This window comes from Sciurus vulgaris (assembly GCF_902686455.1).
Source record: "Sciurus vulgaris genome assembly, chromosome: 1".
Lineage (NCBI taxonomy): Eukaryota > Metazoa > Chordata > Mammalia > Rodentia > Sciuridae > Sciurus > Sciurus vulgaris.
Window position 1 is genome coordinate 168,906,571 of NC_136461.1, and position 27,247 is coordinate 168,933,817.

At 43.7% G+C, this 27,247-nt stretch overlaps 2 protein-coding genes across 2 annotated transcripts in view; both read right to left on the minus strand.

Moving 5' to 3' along the window:
* The window catches only part of CDH17 (cadherin 17), a gene marked incomplete at its 3' end in the record, with an annotated part of 129,892 nt that extends 112,705 nt beyond the window's left edge, over positions 1-17,187 (minus strand). The window contains exon 1 of the mRNA XM_079116982.1: positions 17,120-17,187. The remainder of the gene's footprint in view (positions 1-17,119) is intronic.
* Positions 1-27,247, minus strand: part of RAD54B (RAD54 homolog B) — a 744,820-nt gene that overhangs the window by 484,466 nt on the left and 233,107 nt on the right. The window lies entirely within an intron of this gene.

Consider the following 27,247-nt stretch of genomic DNA (forward strand, 5'->3'; position numbering starts at 1 on the left):
TTTTTCCCTTCCCCCTCCTCTACCCCTCTTTTCCCTCTATACAGTCCTTCCTTCCTCCATTCTCATCTGAGGATATTGGACTCTCGCTTCTTCACTCTTCCAAAGTGGACTCTGCCAGTGATTTTCCAGGTAGTTTCCGGAAGCCTTGGTCTTGAACTAGGGTAGCACTGTTGATCCCTCTTGTTCTGTGGCTTCTGCCATTGTGAACTATCTAGCTTCTGGTTTTGTAAGCCAATCTAGTAAATCCCCTTTTTATAATCATACTTCCTATTAACTCTGTTCCTCTAGAGAACCCTGACTAATATAGTTCTGAACACAAACATTATTCACATGTGCTATTTCCTAAAACTCTGAAATGAATGTGTTGACTTCCCATCTCACATATGAAGAAACTTTTTGGTTAAGCGATGCCCCATCATCCATCAGCTAATCGATGGAAGAATCTACATTTGAACATAGGTCCTCAAATATCTCTGCAATCTCTCTTCACAGGCCCCACGGGGAAGGGAAGAGAGAAGGTCAGAAGATGTCTGTAAGAAAAGGAGTCCTTTGCTGGGCACAGTGGTGCACACCTGTAATCCCAGCGACTCAGGAGGGTGAGGCAGGAGGATCACAAATTCAAGGTCCAGCTCAGCAACTTAGTGAGACCCTGGCTCAACAAAATAAAAAATAAGGAAAATGACTGGGGATGTAGCTCAGTAGTAAAGCACCTCTGCACCAGAGAGAGAAAGAAAGAGAGAGAGAGAGAGAGAGAGAGAGAGAGAGAGAGAGAGAAGGAAGAGGAGGAGAAAGGGGAGGAAGAGGAGGAGTCTGTGCTAGGGAGCACCTAATCTTCGATGTTGTTCCATGGTGGGGGAGCTGTGGGAAGCAGCACTCTCAGAAGCTCATCCATGCCTGGGATGAGCAATCCAGACCTCCCCTTCCAAAGAGATTTGAGGATGCATTTCGTAGCAAGACACACCCACAGATGCCAACCCACCACTCTCTCCTAACCATCGCCATTGATCAGGGAGTCTCACTGAGACCCTAGCAAGGACCTCACACAAGCTATCTCTGTGCTCCTAGCTCTGCAGACCCCCAGCTTAGGCTAGTGGCTGCTTGTACTTGGTGGCAGAGGTTTTCCAAAGAGCAACTGACACACACCTGCTAATGGCGCAGCTGCTCTTGGGTCTCTCTCTGGTCCCTGACGGCACCCTGGGTGCCCCACTCTAGGGCTCCCCTAGGAAGACCACGTCCTTGGCTCAAGTTCAGAACCGTCCTTGCCCATGGCTGGTCGGAGGGTAGAAACATCAAGGAGATGGTTCTCCTTGTGCTGTTGGCCTTTAAAGTTTGTGTGGGTTGGGCAGGGAAAGAGGTCTGCATCCTTTCTTCTCTCTGTGTGCCCACCTCCGTCAGCTTTGTACCTCAGAAGGTGAAGAGGGTCCTCTTCCTGCTTTTCCTCCCTTCAGGAGGTCCAGGGGCCTTGGTGGTGGTGAGAGGAGGGAGGGGCAGAGCTGATCATGTAGCAGAGCACTCAGATGCAGAAGAGAGAAAAAGCACACCCATCTTCTGTGAAAGCAGCACAAGAGACCCTTCCTCCCTCTCTAGAGCCTCTTGCTGCAAATAGTCAGTGCACATTTGCCAAAGCTCTGAAAATCATGGCAAAGCTAAAACACAAAACCAGATCAGTCCCTCTCTGCCAAGACAGCTATGTTGAAGTCCCTAAGTTACAGTTGCCGAGAAGTGATCCCCGGCACTTCGGCACAAACACAATGATCAGAAAGCAGGAAAGGGCTGCCTTATTTCCCAAACCATATTACTACCAATAACCATGAGAGGATTCATGTCAAGAGTATCCTGCAACCAGGAAAAAGATAACAATGTATCGCTAATACGCAGTATTCACTCATTCCAGTCAAGGAATGGACTGTCAGTGTCACTGTCTTCTGGATAAGGAGAGTCAGACCCAGGGAGCTTAAGTAAACTTTTACAAAAGAACTCAACTCCTCAGGTAGTACCGCCAGGAAGTCTGACTCTCTAGTCTAAAAACTCAGTCACTCTATTACACTGCCATATATATATATGGCAGATGTGTGTATATTTGTGCTTATGAAACATTTTCATTATAATTTATCATTTTATTCCATCTTATTTTGCATAATGTATCACATACATTTGTTTATAATAATGTCCATACTAAAATTTTATGTTTTCTAAATATCTTAGAATTTAGATTATTTTCTCACCAAATAAAATTTTATTCCTACCTTTTCTCCATAGTTTTCCCAAGTATGTGACCTTTACTAGACTAGCTAATTTTAACCCAAGGAGGTTATTTCAAGTATGAGGTCATGCACTAGACTCTTAAACCCGTGCAAATCCCCCTTTATATACTGATTCTTTTAGTTCACATTCAGTTTTAGCTTCTTTGAAGAATGTTTCCATCTTATCAGAAATTAAAACCTTACAGATAGCACTAGTTTTCTCATATCAGTGCATGAGATGAAAGGAAACTGGAGTGAGATTTGAGTTTTCTGGTTTTCATATTTGGGGAGAGGTTATTTTTTTTAACACTCAGGATCTTCCTAAAATCTTACTGTGGAGATAATCTCAATCTACATCTGCAGTAGGTGAGTAGCCTGTTACAAGGAGAATGGATATTTTTTAGGATCTTTTAAAATGTCTTTCTAGTACCTGAGCCAGTCCTTATGGTATTGCAGGTAGCACTGTGACTGACTTCAGGTACTTGCTGTGACATAACCTCTTTGCTGTGCTAAACCTCATTCTCTCAGCTATAAGGTGAGGCCCATCAGGCTGGCCTCTTGGAGTCCAAAGATATTACTCAAATGGTAGAGATAAAACCCACAAGCCAGGCATGGTGATATATGCCTGTAATCAGGCAGCTCTGGAGGCTGAGTTAGGAGGATTGCAAGTTTGAGGCTAGCCTCAGCAATTTAGTGAGGCCCTAAGTAACTTAGTAAGACCCTGTCTCAAAATTAAAAATAAAAATAAAAAGGGTTGGGGATGTGGCTCAGTGGTTAAGTGACTCTTGGTTCAATTCCTGGTACCAAAGAAAAAACAACAAACTCTCACACAAAGCCTGACCCAAGGAAAGACACAAATGACAGTCACAATTCCCACAATTCCCCAGGGGGAGCTCTAGCAGTTCCACAGCTTAGGATGTGCTTCATTCTCCTAGATTCCGATTCCTTGTATGTGTGTTCGATGTTAAAGGGTCCTGCTGACTCTGACTCGGGGTGACTCCAGGATGTCCTCTATCCCCCTCTCAGTGCCCCCTGGGCTGGTCCTCAGACTGGCACAGGGTATAGCCAGTGGACTGGTGCATGCTCACTCAACGTCTCTCTCCAGCACATCTGACCCGAGCTGGACGTGCCAGCTACTCAAGTAATTGCACAGGCTTGAGGCTGTCTTCATTAAAATAAATGCTGGACTGAAGAAACTCAATTTGGAAGAAAAAGAGGAGATCCAAGTTTGCCAGAGAGTTTTTCTTAAGACTCTGACTAATCTAGAGTTGGCAGGGCTCAGAGTTCCCCAAGAAATGGACGTGACTCTCCTGCAGCCCAGGTGATGGCAGCCACTGCACTCTCCCCATTCCATCCGCACCTGTGTTTGGAAAACAGGACCAGAGCAGAAGCAAGGTGAGGGTGAGCTTAATAAACAGTGGGATGCTGAATTCACAACGCTAGCCACGCTTCCTGTGACTCTAAGGACAGCCATGGAGACGTTTAATCCTCACAACCATTTCGAAGTGCAGACAGCAATCTATAAAGTAGGAATTGCAATTATCCTCCTTTTACAGAGCAGGAAACTGAGACAGGGAGAAGTGGTGTGGCCTACCCTCCTCACGGCATGATGTTGTAGTAATGATGGCAGCTCTCGTACCTGAAACGCACAGGTATCAACACTGTATCAACGTAAAGGAAGGAGGAAACCCGTCATTTAAAGAAAAAGAAAACAGCTTACAGATGCTCATGTTTTAGAGAAGTAGCATTCATCTCGGAGATGCAGGGTGCTTTTATTTATTCCAGTTGCTTTCAAAAATCCTAGCTACATACAAGAATCACCTATGATCTTCCTAAAATACCACAATCCAGGGATGTGGCTCAGTGGTTAAGCACCGTTGGGTTCAATCTCTGGTACAAAAAAAAAAAAAAAAAAACCACTATCCAAAACCTATCCAGACCTGGGCATCTGTAAAACTTTGCAAGCAACTCTGAGAACCAGGCAGGTTCAGAACCACTGGTTTACTTTAATCAAACATATTTAGAAGATAAAAAACAGAATTACAACATGACCCAGAAATCGTACTACTGTGTATACATCCAAAAGGAAATCAGTATGTTGAAAGGACATCGGCACACCCATGTTTATTACAGCACTCTTCACAACAGCTGTGAAATATGGAAACAACCTAAGTGTCCCTCCATTGATTAGTAGGTAAAGTATGATGGAATACTACTCAGTCATAAAAAAAAGAATGAAATTCTGTCACTTGTGACAACATGAACAGAACTAGAGATCATTACATTAACTAAAATAAGCCAGGCATAGAAAGACAAGTCTGCATGATCTCACTCATGTGGAAATTTTAAAAGTTGACCTCCTAGAAGTTGAGAGTAGAATAGTGGTTACTAGAGGTTGGGAGAAGAGGGAAGAGATTCATCAGTGGCTACAAAATTGCAGTTAGAGAGGAGTAACAAGTTCTAGTGTGCTATTGCACAGTAAGGTGACCACAGTAAGGTGACTGTGTACTGTACATCTCAGAAAGCTGGAAGAAAAGCATTTGGATGTTTCACTATAAAAAAGTGGTCAATGTTTGAGGAGGCAGATACATATAAACTGATTACACAAGATACACAAGTATTAACAAGAATGATTTTTGTGTTATTACGTATCAGTCAAAAAGTAAATTAAGTTTTAAAAAATAAAGACAAACAATAATTAAAAAGGACCATTTTTAGTTGTAAACATATTTGGACACAGGGGAAAAAAATCAACGAATAAAAATATTCAGTATATACTGCCACCAAAACAGACACATAGACCAATGGGACAGAATAGAAGACACAGAGACAAACCCACATAAATACAGTTAACTCATACTAGACAAAGGTGCCAAAAACATTCACTGGAGAAAAGATAGCCTCTTCAACAAGTGGTGCTGGGAAAACTGGAAAACCAAGTGTTACAAAATGAAATCAAACCTTTATTTCTTACCACACATGAAACTCAACTCAAAGTGGATCAAAGACTTAGGCACTAGAACAGAGACCCCAAGCCTACAAGAAGGAAAAGTAGGTCCAAATCTTCACTGTGTCAGCCTAGGATCTGACTTCCTTAACAAAACTCCTAAAGCACAAGAAGTTAAATCAAGGATCAAAAAATGGGATGGATTCCAACTAAAAAGCTTCTTCTCAGCAAAAGAAACAATCAATAATGTGAAGAGAGAGCCTACAGATTGGGAGAAAATCTTTACCATATGCACCTCAGATAAAGCATTAGTCTCTAGGATATAGAAGGAACTCAAAACACTTAACACAAAAAAAAAAAAAAACAAATAACCCAATCAATAAATGGGTTAAGGAATTAACAGATATTTCATAGAAGAAATACCATTGATTAACAAATATATGAAAAAATGCTCCACATCTCTAGCAATTAGAGAAATGCAAATCAAACTACTCTAAGATTTCATCTCACTCCAATCAGAATGGCAATTATCAAGAATACAAACAACAGTAAATGTTGGTGAAGATGTGGGGAAAAAAGGTACACTCACACATTGCCAATGGAAGTGCAAATTGGTGCAACCATTATGAAAGCAGTATGGGGATTCCTCAGAAAACCTGGAATGGAACCACCATTTGACCCAGCTATCCACTCCTCAGTATATACCCAAAGGACTTAAAATCAGCATACTACAGTGACAGAGCCACATCAATGCTTATAGCAGCTAAACTCACAATAGCTAAACTGTGGAACCAAACTAGGCGCCCTTCAACAGATGAATGGATAAAGAAAATGTGATTATATATGTATAATCATAAATATGTGATATATATAATCATATACATGTGATATATATATCATATATCATATATATGTGATGGAATAGTACTCAGCTTTAAAGAAGAATGAAAATGGATGGAGCTGGAGAATATCATGCTAAGTGAAAGAAGCCAAACCCAAAAAAACAGAGACAGAATGTTTTCTCTGATGTGCAAAAGCTAATTCACAATGTGGGGGGTGAAGAGGGAATAATAGAGTTACTTTATATTAGTAGAAGGGAGTAAAGGGAGGGGAAAGGGGAAGGGGGTAGGAAGGATAGTAGAGTGAAACAGACATTATTACTTCATGTACATATATGACTGCATGACCGACGTGATGCTACAACATGTATAATCAGAAAAATGAGAGGTTTTTCAAGATGGTGGACTAGAGGGTGGTTGCATTTCATGTTGCTCCAGGACTCAGGATTCAAGAAGAGGAGATATTGAGAGACTTGGGACCAACTCAAAGCCACCGGGTGAGTCTCTCCCTCTGGGGAGGCGTCTCGGATGGGGCGGTAGTCCCGGAATGCAGGGAACTTTGTGAAGTAGAGTTGCTCGGCGAGACACCCTTCTCCCCGCTGGAGCAGTGAACATGGACAACTGGGAGCATCGTAGAGGAAGCCGCTCAGCACAACGCTTGGACTCGGAGCGACCCACCGGAGCTCCAGGCTGCTGCCTGGAGGAGGAGGCATGAGGCAGGATGCATGGACTTGGAGCAACTGCTCCTGAACAGCAGGAGGCTGCCCAGAGGAGGAGGAGAAGCGCGGCGGGTCACTTGGACTCAGAGTGACTGCACCAGGGCTACGGGCAGTTGTCGGGAGGAGGAGGTGCGCAGTGAGTTGCTTGGACTCCTAGCTACTACACCAGAACACCAGGTGGCTGCCCGGAGGAAGAGGCGTGCGGCGGGTCTCTGGGACTCGGAGCGTCTGTACGGGCTCCAGGTGGCTGCTCAGAGGAGGGGCTGCATAGCCAGGTGATTAGGTGCAGAGCAGGGTCCCAGGACCTAGGAGGCTTCTTGGAGGAAGAGCCACACACAGACACGCTGAGGGGCAGAGCGAAGGTTCCAGGACTGTGGGCAGATTCTCTGAGGAGAGGCAGCCTAAGGAGACTCATCTGAGAAAGGTGAGGCTCCCAGGTCCAAGAGGTAGGTCTGGGCCCCTGGGAACATTGCAGAGGAAGGCAGCCCAGCCCAGGCAGTAGTTGTGGATTGAAGGAAACCTCTAGCAGGGGAACTGACCAGCGAGACCTCCCACAGGGTGAGTCTTCCCTGCCGGGTGAGATTTTCCCACAAGGACGGTAAAACCAGAAACACAGGCCCAAACAGGCCTTGCCTCAGCCTGCAGCCTAGTTCCCCTTTGGTTGACCATTGGTCAACAAGTGGAGGCACCTCTGCTCACTAGCAGGGAATATATCCCACCTGAAGGCCACCACCCCTAGAGAGGCAGCTTCCTTCTGTAGCACTGCATTATCAACTTCCTCCAAGACTTCAGCCTACTGAAGGCTAAGAGGGGATGTACTAGAAATCTTCAGGGACATTATAAGTCAATAGAGGAAATCTGCAATATCTTAGCAGTCCACTGATACCTGAACAATATGAGAAAACAAGGGAAGAAAATGCCCCAAACAAATCTAGATGTTACATCAATAAAACTCAATGACAGCATGGCAGAAGAAATGACAGAAAGGGAGTTCAGAATGTACATAATTGAAATGATCAGGGAAGCAAACGATGAGATGAAAGAGCAAATGCACGCACTGAATGATGAGATGAAAGAGCAAATGCAGGCATTGAATGATCGCACCAATTGACAGTTAAAAGAGCAAACACAGGATGCAAAAGATCATTTCAATAAAGCGTTAGAATTATTGAAAAAAAAAACAGAAATCCTTGAAATAAAGGAAACAATAAACCAAATTAAGAACTCCATAGAAAGCATAACCAATAGGATAGAACACCTGGAAGACAGAACCTCAGATACTGAAGAAAAAATATTTAATCTTGAAAACAAGGTTGAACAAACAGAGAAGATGGTAAGAAATCATGAACAGAATCTCCAAGAACTATGGGATATCATGAGAAAGCCAAATTTAAGAATTATTGGGATTGAAAAGGCTTAGAGAAACAAACCAAGGAATGAACAATCTATTCAATGAAATAATATCAGAAAATTTCCCAAATCTGAAGAATGAAATGGAAAATCAAGTTCAAGAGGCTTATAGGACTCCAAAGACACAAAATTACAACAGACCCACACCAAGGCACATTATAATGAAATTACCTAACATACAAAATAAAGACAGAATTTTAAAGGCTCTGAGAGAAAAGAACCAAATTACATTCAGGGGGAAACCAATACGGATATCAGCAGAGTTTTCAATCCAGACCCTAAAAGCTAGAAGGGCCTTGAACAACATTTTTCAAGCCCTGAAAGAAAATGGATGCCAACCAAGAATCTTATACCCAGCAAAACTTACCTTCAAATTTGATGATGAAATAAAATCCTTCCATGATAAACAAAAGCTAAAAGAATTTACAAAAAGGAAGCCGGCATTACAGAATATTCTCAGCAAAATATTCCATGAGGAAGAGATGAAAAACAAAGAAGCAAATCAGCAAAGGGAGGAATTATCCTAAAGGAATTGTCAAATAAAGGAGGAACGAAGTCATGTCAAAAAAAATAAATAAATAAAATTAAAAAATGAGCCAAATAACCAGTAATACAAATTATATCTCAATAATAACCCTAAATGTTAATGGCCTGAACTCATCAATCAAAAGACATAGACTGGCAGATTGGATTAAAAAGAAAGATCCAACAATATGTTGCCTGCAAGAGACTCACCTCATAGAAAGAGATACTTATAGACTAAAGGTGAAAGGATGGGGAAAAACATACCATGCACATGGACTCAGCAAAAAAGCTGGGGTATCCATCCTCATTTCCGATAATGTGGACTTCAAGCCAAGTTAGTCAGAAGGGATAAAGAAGGACATTTCATACTGCTTAAGGGAAGCATAAATCAGCAAGACATAACAATCATAAACATCTATGCCCCAAACAGTGTTTCATCCATGTATATCAAACAAATCCTTCTCAATTTCAGGAACCAAATAGACCATAACACAATAATACTAGGTGATTTTAACACGCCTCTCTCACCACTGGACAGATCTTCCAAACAAAAATTGAACAAAGAAACCATAGATCTCAATAACACAATCATTAATTTAGACTTAACACACATTTATAGAATATACCATCCAACCACTTTCTTCTCAGCAGCACATGGATCCTTCTCTGAAATAGACCATATATTATACCACAAAGCTAATGTTAGCAAATACAAGAAGATAGAGACATTACCTTGTATTCTATCAGATCATAATGGATTGAAGTTAGAAATAAATGAAAGAGTAAAAAACAGAAACTACTCCAACACCTGGAGATTAAACAATATGCTATTATATGATGAATGGATAACAGAAGATATTATGAAGGAAATTAAAAAATTCTTAGAGGTAAATAAGAACAAAGAAACATCATATCAAAATCTCTGGGACACTATGAAAGCAGTACTTAGAGGAAAATTTATTTCATGGAGCTCATTCAATAAAAGAAGTAAAACTCAACAAATAAACGACCTAACACTATAGCTCAAAGCCCTAGAAAAAGAAGAACAGACCAACACCAAAAGTAGTAGAAGACAGGAAATAGTTAAACTCAGAGCTGAAATCAACAAAATTGAAACAAAAGAAACAATACAAAAAATTGACAAAATAAATAGTTGGTTCTTTGAAAAAATAAACAAAATTGATAAACCTTTAGCCACACTAACAAAGAGAAGACGAGAGAAAACCCAAATCACTAAAATTCGGAATGAACAAGGAAATATCACAACAGACACGATTGAAATACAAAACATAATTAGAAGCTATTTTGAAAATCTATACTACAACAAAATAGAAAATTTCGAAGACATCAACAGGTTTCTAGAGACATATGAATTGCCTGAACTGAATGAGGAGGACATACACAATTTAAATAGACCAATTTCAAGTAATGAAATAGAAAAAGTCATCAAAAGCCTACCAACAAAAGAAAAGTCCGGGACCAGATGGGTTCTCAGCCGAGTTCTGCAAAACCTTTAAAGAAGAGCTCATTCCAATACTTCTCAAAGTATTCCATGAAATAGAAGAGGAGGGAACCCTCCCAAACTCATTCTATGAAGCCGATATTACCCTGATACCTAAACCAGACAGAGAGACACCGAGGAAAGAAAATTTCAGACCAATATCATTAATGAACATCGATGCAAAAATTCTCAACAAAATTTTAGCAAATCGCATACGAAAACATATTTAAAAGATAGTGCACCATGATCAAGTGGGTTTCATCCCAGGGATGCAAGTTTGGTTCAACATCAGAAAATCAATAAATGTAATTCACCATATCAATAGACTTAAAGTCAAGAATCACATGATTATTTCAATCGATGCAGAAAAAGCATTTGATAAAATACAGCACTCCTTCATGCTCAAAACACTAGAAAAAATAGGGATAGTGGGAACATTCCTTAACATTGTAAAGGCCATCTATGCTAAGCCCATGGCCAACATCATTCTAAATGGTGAAAAACTGAAAGCATTCCCCCTAAAAACTGGAACAAGGCAGGGATGCCCTCTTTCACCACTTCTATTCAATATCGTCCTTGAAACTCTAGCCAGAGCAATTAGACAGACCAAAGAAATTAAAGGGATACGAATAGGAAAAGAAGAACTCAAAGAATCCCTATTTGCTGATGATTATATACTTAGAGGAACCAGGAAATTCCACCAGAAAAGTTTTAGAACTCATAAGTGAATTCAGTAAAGTAGCGGGATATAAGATCAATGCACATAAATCTAATGCATTTTTATACATAAGTGATGAATCTTTGGAAAGAATAATAGGAAAACTACCCCATTCACAATAGCCTCGAAAAAAATAAAATACTTGGGAATCGATCTCACAAAAGAGGTGAAAGACCTCTACAATGAGAACTACAGAACACTAAAGAAAGAAATTAAAGAGAACCTTAGAAGATGGAAAGATCTCCCATGTTCTTGGTTAGGAAGAATTAATATTGTCAAAATGGCCATATTATCAAAAGTGCTATACAGATTCAATGCAATTCCAATTAAAATCCCAATGACATACCTTACAGAAATAGAGCAAACAATTATGAAATTCATCTGGAAGAATAAGAAACTCAGAATAGCTAAAGCAATCCTTAGCAGAAAGAGAGAAGCAGGGGGTATCACAATACCAGATCTTCAACTCTACTACAAAGCAATAGTAACAAAAATGGCATGGTATTGGTACCAAAATAGAAAGGTAGATCAATGGTACAGAATAGAGGACATGGACACAAACCCAAATAAATACAATTTTCTCATACTAGACAAAGGGGCCAAAAATATGCAATGGAGAAAAGATAGCCTCTTCAACAAATGGTGCTGGGAAAATTGGAAAACCATATGCAACAGAATGAAACTAAACCCATCTCTCTCACTGTGTACGAAACTAAACTCAAAATGGATCAAGGACCTCGGAATCAGACCAGAGACCCTGCAGATTATAGAAGAAAAAGTAGGTCCAGATCTTCAACATGTCAACTTAGGACCAGACTTCCTCAACAGGACTCCCATAGCACAAGAAATAAAAGCAAGAATCAATAACTGGGATAGATTCAAACTAAAAAGCTTTCCCTCAGCAAAGGAAACTATCAGCAATGCGAAGAAAGAGCCTACAGAGTGGGAGAATATCTTTGCCAATCATACTTCAGATAGAGCACTAGTTTCCAGAATATATAAAGAACTCAAAAAACTCTACTCCAAGAATACAAATAACCCAATTGACAAATGGGCTAAGGAAATGAATAGACACTTCACAGAAGAAGATCTACATGCAATCAACAAACATATGAAAAAATGTTCACCATCTTTAGTAATAAGAGAAATGCAAATCAAAACTACAATAAGATTCCATCTCACCCCAATTAGAATGGCGATTATCAAGAATACAAGTACAACAGGTGTTGGCGAGGATGTGGGGAGAAAGGTACACTCATACATTGCTGGTGGGGCTGCAAATTAGTGCAGCCACTCTGGAAAGCAGTGTGGAGATTCCTTAGAAAACTTGGAATGGAACCACCATTTGAGCTAGCTATCCCACTCCTTGGCCTATACCCAAAGGACTTAAAATCAGCATACTACAGAGATACAGTCACATCAATGTTCATAGCTGCTCAATTCACCATACCCAGATTGTGGACCCAACCTAGATGTCCTTCAATTGATGAATGGATAAAGAAACTGTGGTATATATATACAATGGAATATTACTCAGCCATAAAGAATGATAAAATTATGGCATTTGCAGGCAAATGGATGAAATTGGAGAATATCATGCTAAGTGAGATAAGCCAATCTCAAAAAACCAATGACGAATGATCTTGCTGATAAGTGGATGATGACACATAATGGGGGGAGGGAGGGGTTAGTGTTAGAGTTAGAGTTAGGGTTAGGGAGGTGGGCAAGAATGGAGGAAAGAAGGACTGTATAGAGGGAAAAGAGGGGTGGGAGGGGTGGGGGGGAGGGAAAAATAACAGAATGAATCAAACAACATTACCCTATGTAGATATATGATTACACAAATGGTATGCCTTTACTCCCTGTACAGAGAAACAACATGTATCCCATTTGTTTACAATAAAAACAAGAAAGTAAATGACAGAAAATTTAAAAAGAAAAAGAAAAGAAAAATGAGAAATTACACTTCATTTATGTATGATCCATCAAAAGGTATAAGTGCATTCTACTCTCCTGTGCAACTCATTAGAGCAGATTTTACAAGTTTTCAATTCAGTATAATAAAGTTACAATAATTTAGAGACTTCCTCAAATAGAAAGAAAAGTTGGGGGTCAGAGAAGAGGGAGAAGAGAACATCTGGAAGAATTCCAGAGCCAGGCAGGAAAACTGAAGCTCCAGCAAGCTCTAGAGCCTGAGGGGAAGAGGGCGTGGAGATGCAAACACGGATGCCATACTTCCCTCCCGCTATCCACGCCTGGTTCAGGCTGAGGCTTTGCAGCCTCTCACACTCAAGGCAGAGTCTGCCTCCTCTCCCCTTGAATGTGTGCTGATCGGGCAGCTCACTTTGACCAACGGCATGCGGTGGAGGGCCCATTCCAGCCCAGTCTTCGGGGCGCTCGCACCCCACTCGCACACGTCAGCCATCCTAGGCATCTCTGCTGCGAGTTAGCAGACCACACAGACCAGATCCCAAGTGTCCCAATCGGGACCCCAGACCTGAGAGGGTCCCAGCATGATCAGCAAATTGACCCATAATTAACACGAAGGCCCACGTGAGCATCCAGTTGAACCCAGAAGAGCCACCTGCTGGCTCTACATAGCTAACAGCATTCTAACCACTGAGCTGGAGGGCGATTCGCTGTGTAGAATGGGAGGCTGAGACGGGAGGCTACTGAGAAGGGTGACCTCGTCATGGTCCATGCCGGGAACTCCCTTGAACCACCCCATCCAGAGCGGATCTTCAGTGGACACACAACCTTGGTTACTGGAGCTTCTTCTACTGCAGAAAGCAGGGAGGAGCGGGAGGGCAGAACAAAGGCCCCCCGAGGAGTTCAGCAGGTGCAGAGGAGGCTTGAGGACCACGGAGGCAGGAATCACTGAGGCCATTTGGAGGGAAACAGAATCCCCCAGAGAACTGGGGAACTGGGGGATGGGAGGTGGTATGTATATAGCGGGCCCTGGAGAGGTCTGTGGGACCTGCAGCTGGGAAATGTACCTGTGGTAGGCCCCAGAGCATGCTGAGGTTATTCCACCCCCTCTAAGAGGCAGATATTTATTAGCCTTGTCTTATGAATGAGAAACACAAGGATCAACCTCCTCAAGATGACTCAACAAGTGGAACTCGGTCTGGCTGACTCAAGCTCTCTGAATGCATCTAATGAGGTGGTCAGAGTTTGGAACATTTGTTCCCCTACACCCTGGCCTTATCGGGAACCTGATAAGTGACCCCCACTCCCCAATCCCAGTCCTCCCATCCCAACCAGCCCTCTGAAACTTCATTCCAACCAGCAGTCCGGTGGCCTCCCGATTCTGCTCCACACTGTTTTCTTTTCTTTTTCTTTTTCTTAATTTTTTTTTTTTTTTTTTTTTTTTAGCTGTAGATGAACACAACATCTTTATTTTATTTACTCATTGCATGTGATGCTGAGAATTGAACCCAGTGCCCCACACAGGCGAGGCAAGGGCTCGACCACTGAGCCACAGTCCCAGCCTACGCTGTTCTCAACAAGAGCCCTGACTTCCAGATTCTTGCCAGGCCCTGTCCTCCCCACCTGGCCCCACCGGTCCTCAGATCAGGAGTTGAGAACCAGTGGGGACTGGGGAGCACTCCAGCTCACCCCAGCAATGAAATCACTTCTCTCCAGGGCTCATGGTAGGCCCCAGAGCCAGAGCAGCCTCACAGAGCTCCTGTGTCAGGAGGAGGGGAAACCAAGGCAAGCTGGGGCCGCAGCCAACATCAGAGACCCAGAAGAGCTCCCACACAGCTCCGCCTCCTGCCCTTCTCTCCTCCAACAGGAGTCAACCTGGTCTGTGGGTGCTGGGAATTTCCCCCTTCAAATATTATGTCTCTTGAGGGAACAAAACAACTGCCACTTGGTTTCTCTTTTCAAATTCCAAGAAAACAGACTTGATTTTTGCTCCTCAGATCTCCAGGGGGTGGGAAAGAGGACAATTAAGTTCATTATCCCCCCATCTGCTCAGGTTTTTTCATCCATATTTTGCACAGCTTGGACATCCTCTCCAGCATTTGGGAGCCTGAGAGAACAGGACAGCCTGGCAGTCCCACCCTACAGCCGGAGCAGGGCCCTCCCCTCGAGACACCAGGCAGGTCAGGTAAAAAGTAATTGAATGTGAAGCCTTCTCCCAGGCTGACCGTAAGCCCGGTTAGGAGCCACTCATGTGTGAGCTTTATGATAATTCATCTTGTACTTTGTGGGAGGGTGGCTAAGGGGACACCTTGGTCCTGGTCCCTGGGTTTCGGGCATGAGTGAGTCCTGTGGTGACTCACAGACACAGATGGCATGCCCATCTCTGTGGAAGGTGTGACCTCGTCAGTAAACAGCTGTCACCCAGGGTGCCTCCACAACCATTGAAGCCACCTCCAGACTTGGACCATCCCCCACAGCTTGCAGATTCATCTCCGGCAGCTCTCCACCCATAACTGTTCCCGAGCTGCTGGCTACCTTGAAAGGTCCCTTCAGAGCCTCCACACATCCCACACACTTCCTGTTGCTAAAGAGTGAGTGTCAGCTTATCCCGGCTGCGGCTGCGTGTATGATCATTTAAAACCAGGGCCTGCAGGGTCAGCTTTCAGGAGGCAATTAGGATCCCAATTGCCAGCCACTACCTACTATAAGGGACCCCTGAGCTTCCCTGCATCCGGGAGCTGTCAACCTTACTTTGAACCCTAAAAAATGTCAGGGTGTGGGTGCAGGGGGAGGGGACAGTGTGACACAGTGGAGGGGGGCCTGGCTGGGAACCCAGATACCCTTTGGCTGAGGGTAGGGGGCAGAGGATCCCAGGGAGCAGGGCAGAGGCAGGGGTCTCAAGCCTTAGCAGTGGCTTTCCCAACGAGTTCATATAGCCTTCTCAACAACAGGGCTGCTCCTGCCTCTCCTGGCTCTTATTGGGTCTATGGGACCTGGAATACCCTTTGGGCTTTGAAGTCCATAGTAGTTACCCATGAGGACTCCACCCTCAGGGTCTTCAACTCAGGAAAGGCCAGCACCCTGGACTCCTCTGGACTGCTCAGACCTGAGATCAAAGGCTGTTGACAAGCTGGGTGACTCTGGGCAAAGTACTCAACCTCTCTGAACCTGTCCTTCCTCTGTAAAATGCCAATATTGTAGTACCTAATGAGATTGCTGTGAGATCTCCTAGAGATAGTGCATATAGTGGGACCCAAAATAAGTGCCTAACAAATGATGGCTATTATTTCACAGGGTGGGAAAATCTGGGAGGAAGGGCAAAACCGCAGACAGCAAGCTACAGAGCAGAGGACACAGGACTGAGAGGCAAAGGGGCTGGATGGAATCCAGTGCAGTGCTTAATGGCCGTGTGACCTTAGACAAGTCACTTGACCTCCAGTCAGTGGGAAGAACAGCACGTCTCTTGGTGTGGTTGTTCCCGGGACGTGTGGCTGCCGCCAGTCAGGCATGATGTCATAGACTCACAGAACATAAGAGCAGCAAGAGACCTTGAAAAACATCTTCACAAGGGTATGTGGCAGCCTTATTTAATGTCACATCCCTCTAGCTCAGAGCCCGGAGCATAACCAAAGTCCATAAATGTTTGTTTTTGAATTAATTGCTTTAGCTTCACTTTTTTTTACTTTATAGAGGAAAGCCATTCTGGAGCACAGAGGTGACCAGACATCTGTGGAGGAGCCCAGGCTGAGGCCCAGACCCCAGGTTCCCGCCTCCTGGTTCACATTCTAGAAAATACCACCCTCAGGACCTGAATACTCCCATTGTCCATTCCCATTGGCCCAGCTCCTCCCACCCAGGACTTTAGCCCCCAGTCCCCACTCTCTGGGAAGCAAGGCTGGCCTTTGAGGGCGGAGGATTTAGGAAGCTGCTTCCAACCCCTGAGAGGCTCCCAGCAAGGTCTCCGCCTGGCTGTTAGAAACCCATGTCTAGAGGGCCCTGCTCACCCTGCCAAGGGCACCGACAGTTGAGTTAAACACGGTCACTCCCCCCTTCCCTGGCCAATCATTCCTCACGCGCACACACCAGGATTTATGAAATGGTAGAAATACTGATGTCTGCCTGCAGTTTGGAGAGGCCGGAAGGGGAGGTGCTGGCAACAGTAAATAAAAAGTTACCAACTCTGAAAGTCATGGAAAATCCACACATCAGTGACAGAGGAACGCACAGCTGTGCCCTGGGAGCCCCCGGCCGGCCCAGGCCCCAGCTCTTTCTCCCAAACACTCCAGACCTCACAAACCAGGTGCCTGGCCACAACCGCCAGACCCTCTCCTCTGAGTTTGCCAGGATCTCCAAAACACGGCTCTAGGCGGTCGAGTTTAGTGTCCCAGGAAGGGCATACTAAGCCACGTTGGCTGGATGTTATTGCTGTTTTAGAAGTGCGCTATCCATTTTCAGAAGCTGGGAGACCAGCTTAAAAGGCAGGGCTCTTCCCACCCTGAGAACCTTATCAGGCCTTTATCCCAAAGGGTTGGGCCAGTGCTCAAGGAAGTGTGGCTAGGAGATCTGCTCTATCAGAATCTCCCAGGGAGTTTGTGCAAATATATAATTCCTGTTATTAGCATGTGAGAGCATTTCCCAAAACACGTTCTGTGGAATGTGAGACACTCCTAAGGTTTTCTTGGACAAATAGGTATGGGAACAGGGCATACTCTATTCCTCCCCACCGGAGATTTACAAAGCAACAGCAACCACTCTGAGAAAGTTTGCTGTGATGAAAAGTAGCAGGCATGTATGGTTCTGCCTGCCTGCTCTCCTTCTGCAAAGGCATGTGGGTTTCCTTTTGGGAAACAACACGTCCCTCCCATTCACCTGACCCTACATTTTATGTGGTTCTGTTTGTTGAGACCATTTAATGCTGCTTCATTCACGCGCGCGCACACACACACACACACACACACACACACACACACACACACATACCTACGGACCCCTAACTATATATGGTGTCCAGCAAAGAACTACACACATGCAAAAGATAATCGGAGCTGAGTCTCTCAAATCACAACACCCCTAGAAATTGTCCATGAGTTCCTAAGATTTCTAAATTTTTCCAAGATCTTGTATATGCAGAAATCTGACCATTCTGCCTTTCTCTTAATTCCTATGAACTATTTAAAATTTTTCCAATACTCTCCCTTTTCCCTTAAGTTAGCTCATCTTGGTTTCTGTTGCCTATAACCAATGAACTCTAGTTGATGCAAGAAGCGTTTTTCCATGTGGCATAGATACACAATGGAATTTTATTCAGCCATTAGGAAAAATGAAATTATGCCATTTGCAGGAAAATGGTTGGAACTAGATACCATCATGGTAAGCAAATTAAGTCAAACTCAGAAGGTTAAAGTCATTTTCTCTCACATGTAGAATAGAGTGTGGGGTCTATCAGCCATGTCCCACATGGTTGAAAAAAGGGTTAACTGCTGGAGGATGTGTTGGCTGTTTATCAATCAATTACCCAAATACTTATCTACTCAATAAACACACAAGAGTCAATACTCGTTTTAAATGAGAGGGGGCATGATGGGTGCGGCCGTACCAGCTGTGGCCTCTAACAACATGGAGTTGCTCAACTCTCTTCTATTTATAACACACAAGTAAAGGGGGCCAGGACTGGGAGGAGCTTCTTCTGTGATGGGCAGGGAAGGGTGGAGTCAGGGAAGCCATTCTCTTAGGGGAACCAGACAGGGAACCGTCTGATTCTGCTAGATAAGGATGGCTTCCCACCCTCGAGAGGGAAAAGGAAAAAGAAAGATGGGGTGGATCTCCTAAAAATCAAAGGAAGATCAGTAGAGGAAAGGGACAAGGAATAGGAGGTGGGGGGCAGCGGGGAGTGCTGGGGAGTGATATTGGCCAAATTATATTGTTATTTGATGTGCATGTACAAATATGTAACAACAAATCCCATCAATATATGCAACTATAATGCACCAATAAAAAAAGGGAAGAAAAAGAAATCTATTTCCAACTTGCAAAAAAATAAAGATGGACAATTACCAAATACCATTTATAAAAATTAACTCAAAATGGGTCAAGGACATAGCTGTAAGACATAAATCCATAAAACCCTAAGAAGACAGGGAGCAAAAGCCACATGACATTGGCTTTGGCAATGGTTCCCTGGATATGACACCAGAGGGACAGACAACAAAAGAAAAAGATGTTGGACTCCATCAAAATTAAAAACTTTTGTGCATGAAAGGACACCCTCAACAGAGTGAAAAGGCAACCCACAGGAGAGGAAATATTTGCAAATCCTATGTCTAATAAGGGTAATGTTAGCATATAAAGAACCACTACAACTAAACAAAAAAACAGTTTTAATGGGCAAATGACTCGAAAAGACATTTCTCCAGAGACAATACACAAATGACCAATAGGAACACAGAACGACGTTTGACATCACTAATCACTAGGGAAATGCAAATCAAAGCCACTGTGAGGTACCACGTCATACCCACTGTGAATTGTTATTATATTGAAAAAAGAAAGAAAGAAAATAGAAAGTGTTGGTGAGGAGGTGGAGAAAAGGGAACTCTTTTAATTGCTGGTAGGAATGCAAAATGATGCGGCCATTGTGAAAAACAGTGTAGCAGCTTCTCGAAAAATTAATTAATTTTTAATTAAAACCAGTCTCAGCAAAAGCATAAATCCTATGCTAAACTCTGCTTTGGGTATCTGCCCCAAAGACTTGAAAGTAGGGACTCAAACATGGGGTATTTCTACACCCATGTTCATAGCAGCATCATATACAAGAGCCAAAAGTTGGAAGCACCCCGAGTATCCATTATAGTGAAGGATAAACAGAACAGGGAGAAGACAGACAATGGAACATCATTCAGCCTTAAGAAGAAAAGAAATTCTGACATGTTTTCTAACCTGAATGAACCCTGAGGACATTATGCTATGTGAAAGGAGCTAGTTACAAAAGGACAAATATCATATGATTCCACATAAATGAAGAACCTGCAGTAGTCAAGTTCACAGAGACTTGTTGACAGTCAGGAGCTGAGCAGAGAGGGAAATGGGGTGTTACCATTCAACTAGTACAGAGTTCAATTTCGGTTGATGAAAAACTTCTGGATCCAGATGGTCGTTATGATTGCACAACAGTGTGAATATATTTAATGCCAAAGAACTGTACACTTAAAAATGATTAAAATAGTGAATTATATGTTAGGTACATTTTGCCACAACATAAATAAAAAACCAATTTCACTTTCTTTAACCTAATTTTCCCTGAACATATTTGACCATGGGAATCACCCTTTTCACTATAATTCACACCAACGGTACAGAGAACAAGGGTTACAGACAACACCCTTTGGGAATAATTGGCATGTGGCATTGGAACCGGGCCTTCAAGGATGAGGTTCTGTGGTGGGGTAGGGTGAGGTGCTCACCCTAGTGAGAAGAAACATACTGACTGGTCGCAGATGGAAGACACCCACATCCTACTCAGTAAACAGGGATTACAGAGAAAAGCGCTAGAATTGTAGAGAGTGGGAAAGGCACCTGCTTCTCTGGGTCTTGACATCCAGAGATCTGTGAGCAGGGCCAGGGTGCAGCACAGTGGGAAAGCACCTGCTTAGCATGCATGAGGCTTGACCGCCAGCACCACATTTCTTAAAAAGATACCTGTGGGCTGGGCACTGTGGCACATGCCGGTAATCCCAGCAGCTCAAGAGGTTGAGGTAGGAGGATCACAAGTTCAAAGCCAGCCTCAGTCAAAGCAAAGCACTAAGCAATTCAGTGAGACCCTGTCTCTAAATAAAACACAAAATAGGGCTGGGGATATGGCTCAGTGGTTGAGTACACCTGAGTTCAATCCCCAGTACCAAAAAATAAAAAATACTCCCAAGTTGGGATTTTTAAGGGGAACCCTCTGCTGGAGGTTTGACAGCTTGAACACAAGAAATCCAGTCAAGAGGCCTGAGACAATATCCCCTCAAATATATGTCCCAGGGGCCTAGAGGTTAACTGCCAGGGACATTATACTCTTTACATTCAGAAAACAGATTGCTTAGCCTCCTCAGAACTGCTTAAAGGCCTTTTGAAATTTTCAACCTGTTTTCAGCTGCTAAGGGAAAACCTTTCCTTTAGCTAGGGAATCTGTTCCCCTGTAAAACCCCTAAGAAGCAGATGGCTTTTTAAATTCATTTACTCAATATCTTCATTCAGATGAAAAAATGGAACTTTAGAAAGACAGTTACGTGCCCCAGTTACCCAGCTGGGAACCTGCAGAGCCAGATCCAAAGCCTGGCACCTGGATTCCTGCACCACCCTTGCCTCAACCTCTTTATGTGGTCTTTTCGGCCACCTTCTCACACAGCTGCACACCTGGCATCTTCCTTCTCAGACACGAAATGGGTGGATTCTTTGTGTCAACCTTTCCATTTGTTACCGTATTTACAGTCATAGCCAGAAGCACTTTTGAGAGGCCCATTTATCTTTTGGATGAGGCATCATTCTGCTTAAAAGCAGGAGACTGAACCTCTTCACCCTCACACTGAGTTTTAATCAGTCAAATGTCTTCATCTTCAGCTCCCAAAATATCAGTTCTCGTTGCCCAGTCTGTACGGAGACACAATAATGGAAGTCAATTAAGAGTTCCCTTCCTTCACTCCCAGAAGCGGTAAGGTTGGCATCTTCCCAACAGCTAATGTTTTCTAACTGGCTTTATATATTCCAAGGGAAAATGCTCAAGGCCGGTCCTACCTGAGAGCAAAGTAGACGAGTATCTGTCTACATGCTGGAACCAGGGGGCGAGCTGGAGGTTAGACATTGAGAGACCCACCTACTGGAAAAAGTCTTTCCCCCATGCCAGTCAGATACATGCCTGTGATTCTCCCTCAAATACTGTCAAAGCAATTGAAATGCAAATAAGCCCTTATACCATCTCATATGTGCATAGCACTGTGATGACCCTGTAGCAATTTGAATACCCTTTAGATTACAGGTCACTTTTACTTAGCCCAGTCTGTCATCTTTAAAACCCTGAGGTTGGGATCATTATTCCTTATACATGAGGATTTAAAAAACTCACTTGTAATTAGCAAAGCCAAGACTAGTATCTAAAGCTTTCCACTCCAAGATCAGTGTTCTGATCTCTGCATGTACGGTATTAGCTTTTATCAACATCTCCAACATCATTGTTTGACCTGGCAGGAGCCTGAAGCTTGGGACAAGTGAGCTTTTTCAGGTGTGCCAAGAAGAAAGAAGTCTGGAGAATAGCCGACAGCCCAATAAGGAAGGTCCAAGCAAGGTGAGCAAAGAGCTCCTCTCTGCCTGCCATGGTGTGGATGCAGGTGACAGGCAGCATGCTCTGGTGGGAAGAGCAATGAGTTGGGACCTGGAGCATCTGGGTCACCAAGTCTCCTGGAGTAAATCACATTCCATTTTGGGTATCAATATTTCTGTATGTAAAAAGGAGTCAGAGGATGTGATATCTGAAGTCCTCTCCAGCTCTAAACGTGAGCCATCTTTGAGTTGATAGGTCTACATGTGCTGCCAGGGACAAAGAGAGAAGCAGACATTAGTCATTTCCATCCTCATCCACACTGTCATCCTGGCGGTGACTCAGATAACACACACATGGCAATTAAAATGTGCCCTTCCCACAGAGCTAGATGGAGGTGTCTGGGGCACCTGTCTGCCTCCTTGGATTGCAACTTCCTGGTGTAGAAGTTCTTGTCCAAAAGACCTCTGGAGGCCCTGGTTTCATGTATTTTTATTTTTCCAGTCCAACTCAGAACGACTTTTGCCCAATCATTTCTCAAATAATCCAAGCTCCTCACAAGCTGCTTCCAAATATTGAAACACATTATGGTCAGCCACCAGCTCCATCTTATAATCAAATAGATGAATCACAGGGCAATTTCCTTTGGATTTTTTAATCCACTCCTACCTCATTGCCGTGTCTGGTCTGATGTTTAGAGAACAAGAAATCACTACTTTCAAATATATCTGATTGTGATTTTTTGTCAAATAAAACAAAGAGTGCTTGAGTGGCACTCCTCAGAACTCCATGCTCCGTGACTGTATGATAGTCACACAGGTGCCTTTCCTTTGTGTCCGAGGAACTCTTCTTCCCAGAAGGGACCTTTCACCAGCATTCACAGGAGGGCTAGATTTCCCATCAAGTGTTTATTTTAAAACTTCTGCCAACTGCAGTTATTCTGCAACTTTTAAAAAGATTGGTTTATATGTGTATGTATATATTTGTGTATATGCCCATACATATATATGGGTACATGTGTGTGTGTGTGTGTGTGTGTGTGTGTGTGTGTGTGTGTGTGTAAAATTGCAAATACCTCTTAAGAAAGTACTCTCCAAGCCGGGCTTGGTGGTGCACACCTGTAATCCCAGCGGCGGCTCACGAGGCTGAGGCAGGAGGATCAAGAATTCAAAGCCAGCGTCAGCAAAAGCAAGGTACTAAGCAACTCAGTGAGACCCTGTCTCTAAATAAAATACAAAATAGGGCTGGGGAGTGGCTCAGTGGTCAAGTGTCCCTGAGTTCAATCCCCAGGGGCCCCCACCCCCCAAAAAAAAAGAAAAGAAAGTGCCCTCCAAAACTGTTTCAATTACCCACAAGGCAGTCACATTTCTCCAAATCAAATGACCACCTTGGGGCCTCTGGGTGATACTGGCAAGAGTACTTCTCAATTCTCCTGCATTTTGATTTTTTCTTAAAGTCTGACAGTTTAAAAGGAAGCTTCTCCACTTTAAATCAAAAGCCTAAACACTTCAGTGCAATAGAAGATGCAGAGACACTTGGGTCATTTATGTGACCACGGTCCCAGTGAACCTCAATAACAGTGACTTGTCTTGAGCTTCCGAAAGGGCATACGCCTCTTGAATACTCACTGTCCTTGGTAGATTCTGAAATAATTAAGATGTTGACAGCATCCCCAGTTTGGGAATGTAAAAGCTGAAATGTGGAGGGAGATGAGAGTCTAGTTGATATGTGAAGTTATTCTAACTTCAGCTTTGATTGTGAGCTTTCTTTCCTACCTCTACTCTGTTCTCCAACACACACGGGTTGGGTCGGGGTGCGCAGTGAAAACCCCATGTCCTTGATTTGCATATATTTGCCTCTAGCCCCAAGACAAGAAAAGCAGGTCTCCAGTATGTACTTCCTCTTTCCACTGAGGTTCCAGGGGTCTTGCAGCTTTGTGGCTGTTTTCTAGGCAATTTCAACCTGGGAATCCACATCCTTACTCCAGTGACATCTCTAAGGAGCGCTGTGGCTGGCACACGTCCACCCTGCTCCCACACAGCTCCCTTTCTCTCGCACTGCCATGTTCTCCATGCTCTGGCCACTGCAGGCATCAGGCCTCAGTGCTTTGTGGGCACTCCCAATGCAAAGCCTTCGGTCCTACCAGACAGATGCACTCTCTAGGCCCAAGAAACACATCTCAGGCATGTTCTGAGGTGAGCCCCCTTCACCACCTCTACCTGAAACACCTCACTCCACCCCCCTAACTCAGGAGCCAAGGAGGTTTTCCAGTCAGTCTCCCAGGTGGGGCCCCTGCCGTCTGGCTTCAGCCAGCCTCGGCTCTCCTGGGCGATGTCCTCAGCAGCACCACCTTAGCTGGTCACACCTGTACGGCCTTCAGAGCCAAGTCCAAACTTTCCCCCTGGAACTCGGTCTCATCCTATGATTGCTCTCCAACTTATCATTCCAGCTAACTCGCTCTCCACCTCTAGAATAGACAGTTAGTTAATAAGTTAACAAGTGCCCTGTGGTTAGTCCTCACGAACTTCTTGTAAGATGATTACTATCTTTCTTGGTTTTCAGATGAAGGACTAATCCAGGCTATTAACTTGTCCTACATAACCCAGTGTGTTCAGGTTCCTGGGGCTGCTGACATTCCCATAAACTTGGTGGCTTAAATTGACAGAAATTGACTCTTGAAGTTCTGGAAGCTGAAAACCCCCACATCCTGGTATCTGCAGGTCATGCTCCCTAAGAAGAAGAGTCTAGGGGAGAATCCTTCCTTGGCTCTTCCGACTCTGGTGGTCCCACACATTCCCTGCTGGTAACTGCACCACCCTGATTGTGACATGGCCTGCATGTCTCCTCTGCACTCAAGACTCTCTTTCCCTTTTCTTCTAAAGACACCACACATTGGATTTAGGGTCCACCCTAAAACCAGGATGGTTTCCTTTTGAGATCCTTAACTAATTACATCTGTTCAAAGACACTGTTTCCCAATAAGGTCATATTTTGAGATTCAAGTGGACTTGAACTTGAGGGGAACTCTATTCCACCCACTCTGCTCAGGTAAGAAGTTGACACTAGGGTCATCTGACTCCCAACCTCATCACGTAACTCTGCACTTCATGTCTGCCAGAAGGTTCTTGGCCAAACTGAACTTCTCTCACTTTTCCAAACAGACATGTCCCTTCCCTGCCACTCTGTCTTTGCTCCTGCTGTTTTCTTTATATAGACCAATCTTTCCTTTTTTTCTTTCCTTCTACCAGCCCTACACTTAGAAATAAGCCAATACCAAAAACCCAAAGGCCGAATGTTTTCCCTGCTAAGTGGATGATGATATGTAATGGGGTGGGGTGAGAGAGGAATGGAGGAACTCTAGATTACATAGAGGGAAATGAGAGGGAGGGAGGTATGAAAAATGGTGGAATGAGACAGACATCATGACCCTATGCACTTGTATGATTACACGAATGGTATGAATCTACATCGTGCACAACCAGAGAAATGAAAAGATGTATGCGATTTGTGTACAGTGAATCAAAATGCAGTCTGTAAAATAAAAAAAAAAAGAATTTAAAAAAGAAATCTTCAGAATGAAACTCAATGCCATCTTCTCCAAGAAGACACCCAGGACTGCCTGAGCTGGCCAGGGAGTGCTTCCTCCCACCTGCACTCCCACCACCTCGCCTCACTTCACAATGGCCACTATTGTTTTTGACATCACATTCTAGGTCTTTGTGCAGTTGTCTCCACTGACCACTAGGCCTGCTTCCTGCCACTGTTAGCCATAGTTAAGTTTCTTAAAGGCAAAGATGCCTTTTCTTCCCAGGTATTCTGCACAGGACCTTGCATAAGCAGCTCCTCACATCTGGCCAAGTGAGTTCTCCATCACCTGCCTCTCTCCCTGCATTAAATACCTCGTGTATTAGTAAGTAAAAATGCAGAATGCATAAAATCCAGCCTTTTTTCAGTGCTCCTACTTTTCCCAAATGGAATTTTTTTAAAAGGCCAATTTACTTTTCCACAGCTAATCCAATCATTTTAATAACTTATTTTCTTCATTCGAATTTTATCTAATAGGAGCAAATCCAGTCCCTTCCAAGTATCATAATCTCACCATTCTTTTCATTTTTCTTCCTATTTCCAATGCCACCTTCCTTGGCTTTTGGGGACAGTTAAATTTACTGCTCTCGAGGTTTCTGAGGACAAGGACAACATCTTAGTCATCATCACATTCCCAGCACCCATCAGGACCTGAATGTCCAATAGAGTCTGAAGAAAGCACAAGCGAGCGAAGGTATGGACGCTGGTTAGACGGGGAGTCGCAGTTCTCCCTGGAAGAGAACCTTTGCTTCCGCAGGTCTGACATCGTCCTCGCCCCAGGCCCACGAGGCAGGCGCTAGTGCTATCCCCACACATCACAGATGGGAACAAGGCCAGGAAAGAGTGAGGAACTTCACTCAGCCACACTTCCAGGAAGCGCTGAAACCCAGGTCCATCTGGCTGCAGAGCTGTAGCTCTTAACTAAAAAGCCCTTCAGATGGCAGTGCTGCCTCAGTTGTTCCACCCTGGCTCAAGGTGGGGAGCCCTCCTGGGACAGTGCCAGCCTAGGAAGGATGGGATCTGTTGGCCTTTTGGCTGAGGAGGTCTGAAAGAGAGATGAGGAAGGTTGAATCTGAGAATAGAGAGTAAAATAAAGAATGTGTACACGTAGGGGGTGTGTGTTTGCAGTGTACATACGTGGTATGTGTATGCAGTATATGTCTGGTGTATGTGTGTGCTGTAGTATAATACATGGAAACAAAGCGACTGAGTTATAGGAAACAGTTTTGGAGACTAGACTATGCAGATAACCAGGAGTCACATTTTGACTCCAATCCTGGCCAGACTCAACTTCTGAATAAACTTGGACACGTCACCATCCCCCTGCACTAGTTCTCTGAGAAATGAGGTTCTGTTACCCTCAAGGAACCACTAGGAGGATCTATAAAATTCAGAAGAAGGTAATGAAAGTCTTAATACATACACGGGAATCAAAAGGAAAAAATTTGTGGTCACTGATTTGAAGGAATTTCTGTTTGAATTAGGGGAAACAGACACATGAAACTAGCTCTAATGTATGCAGGGTGAAAGATGAAC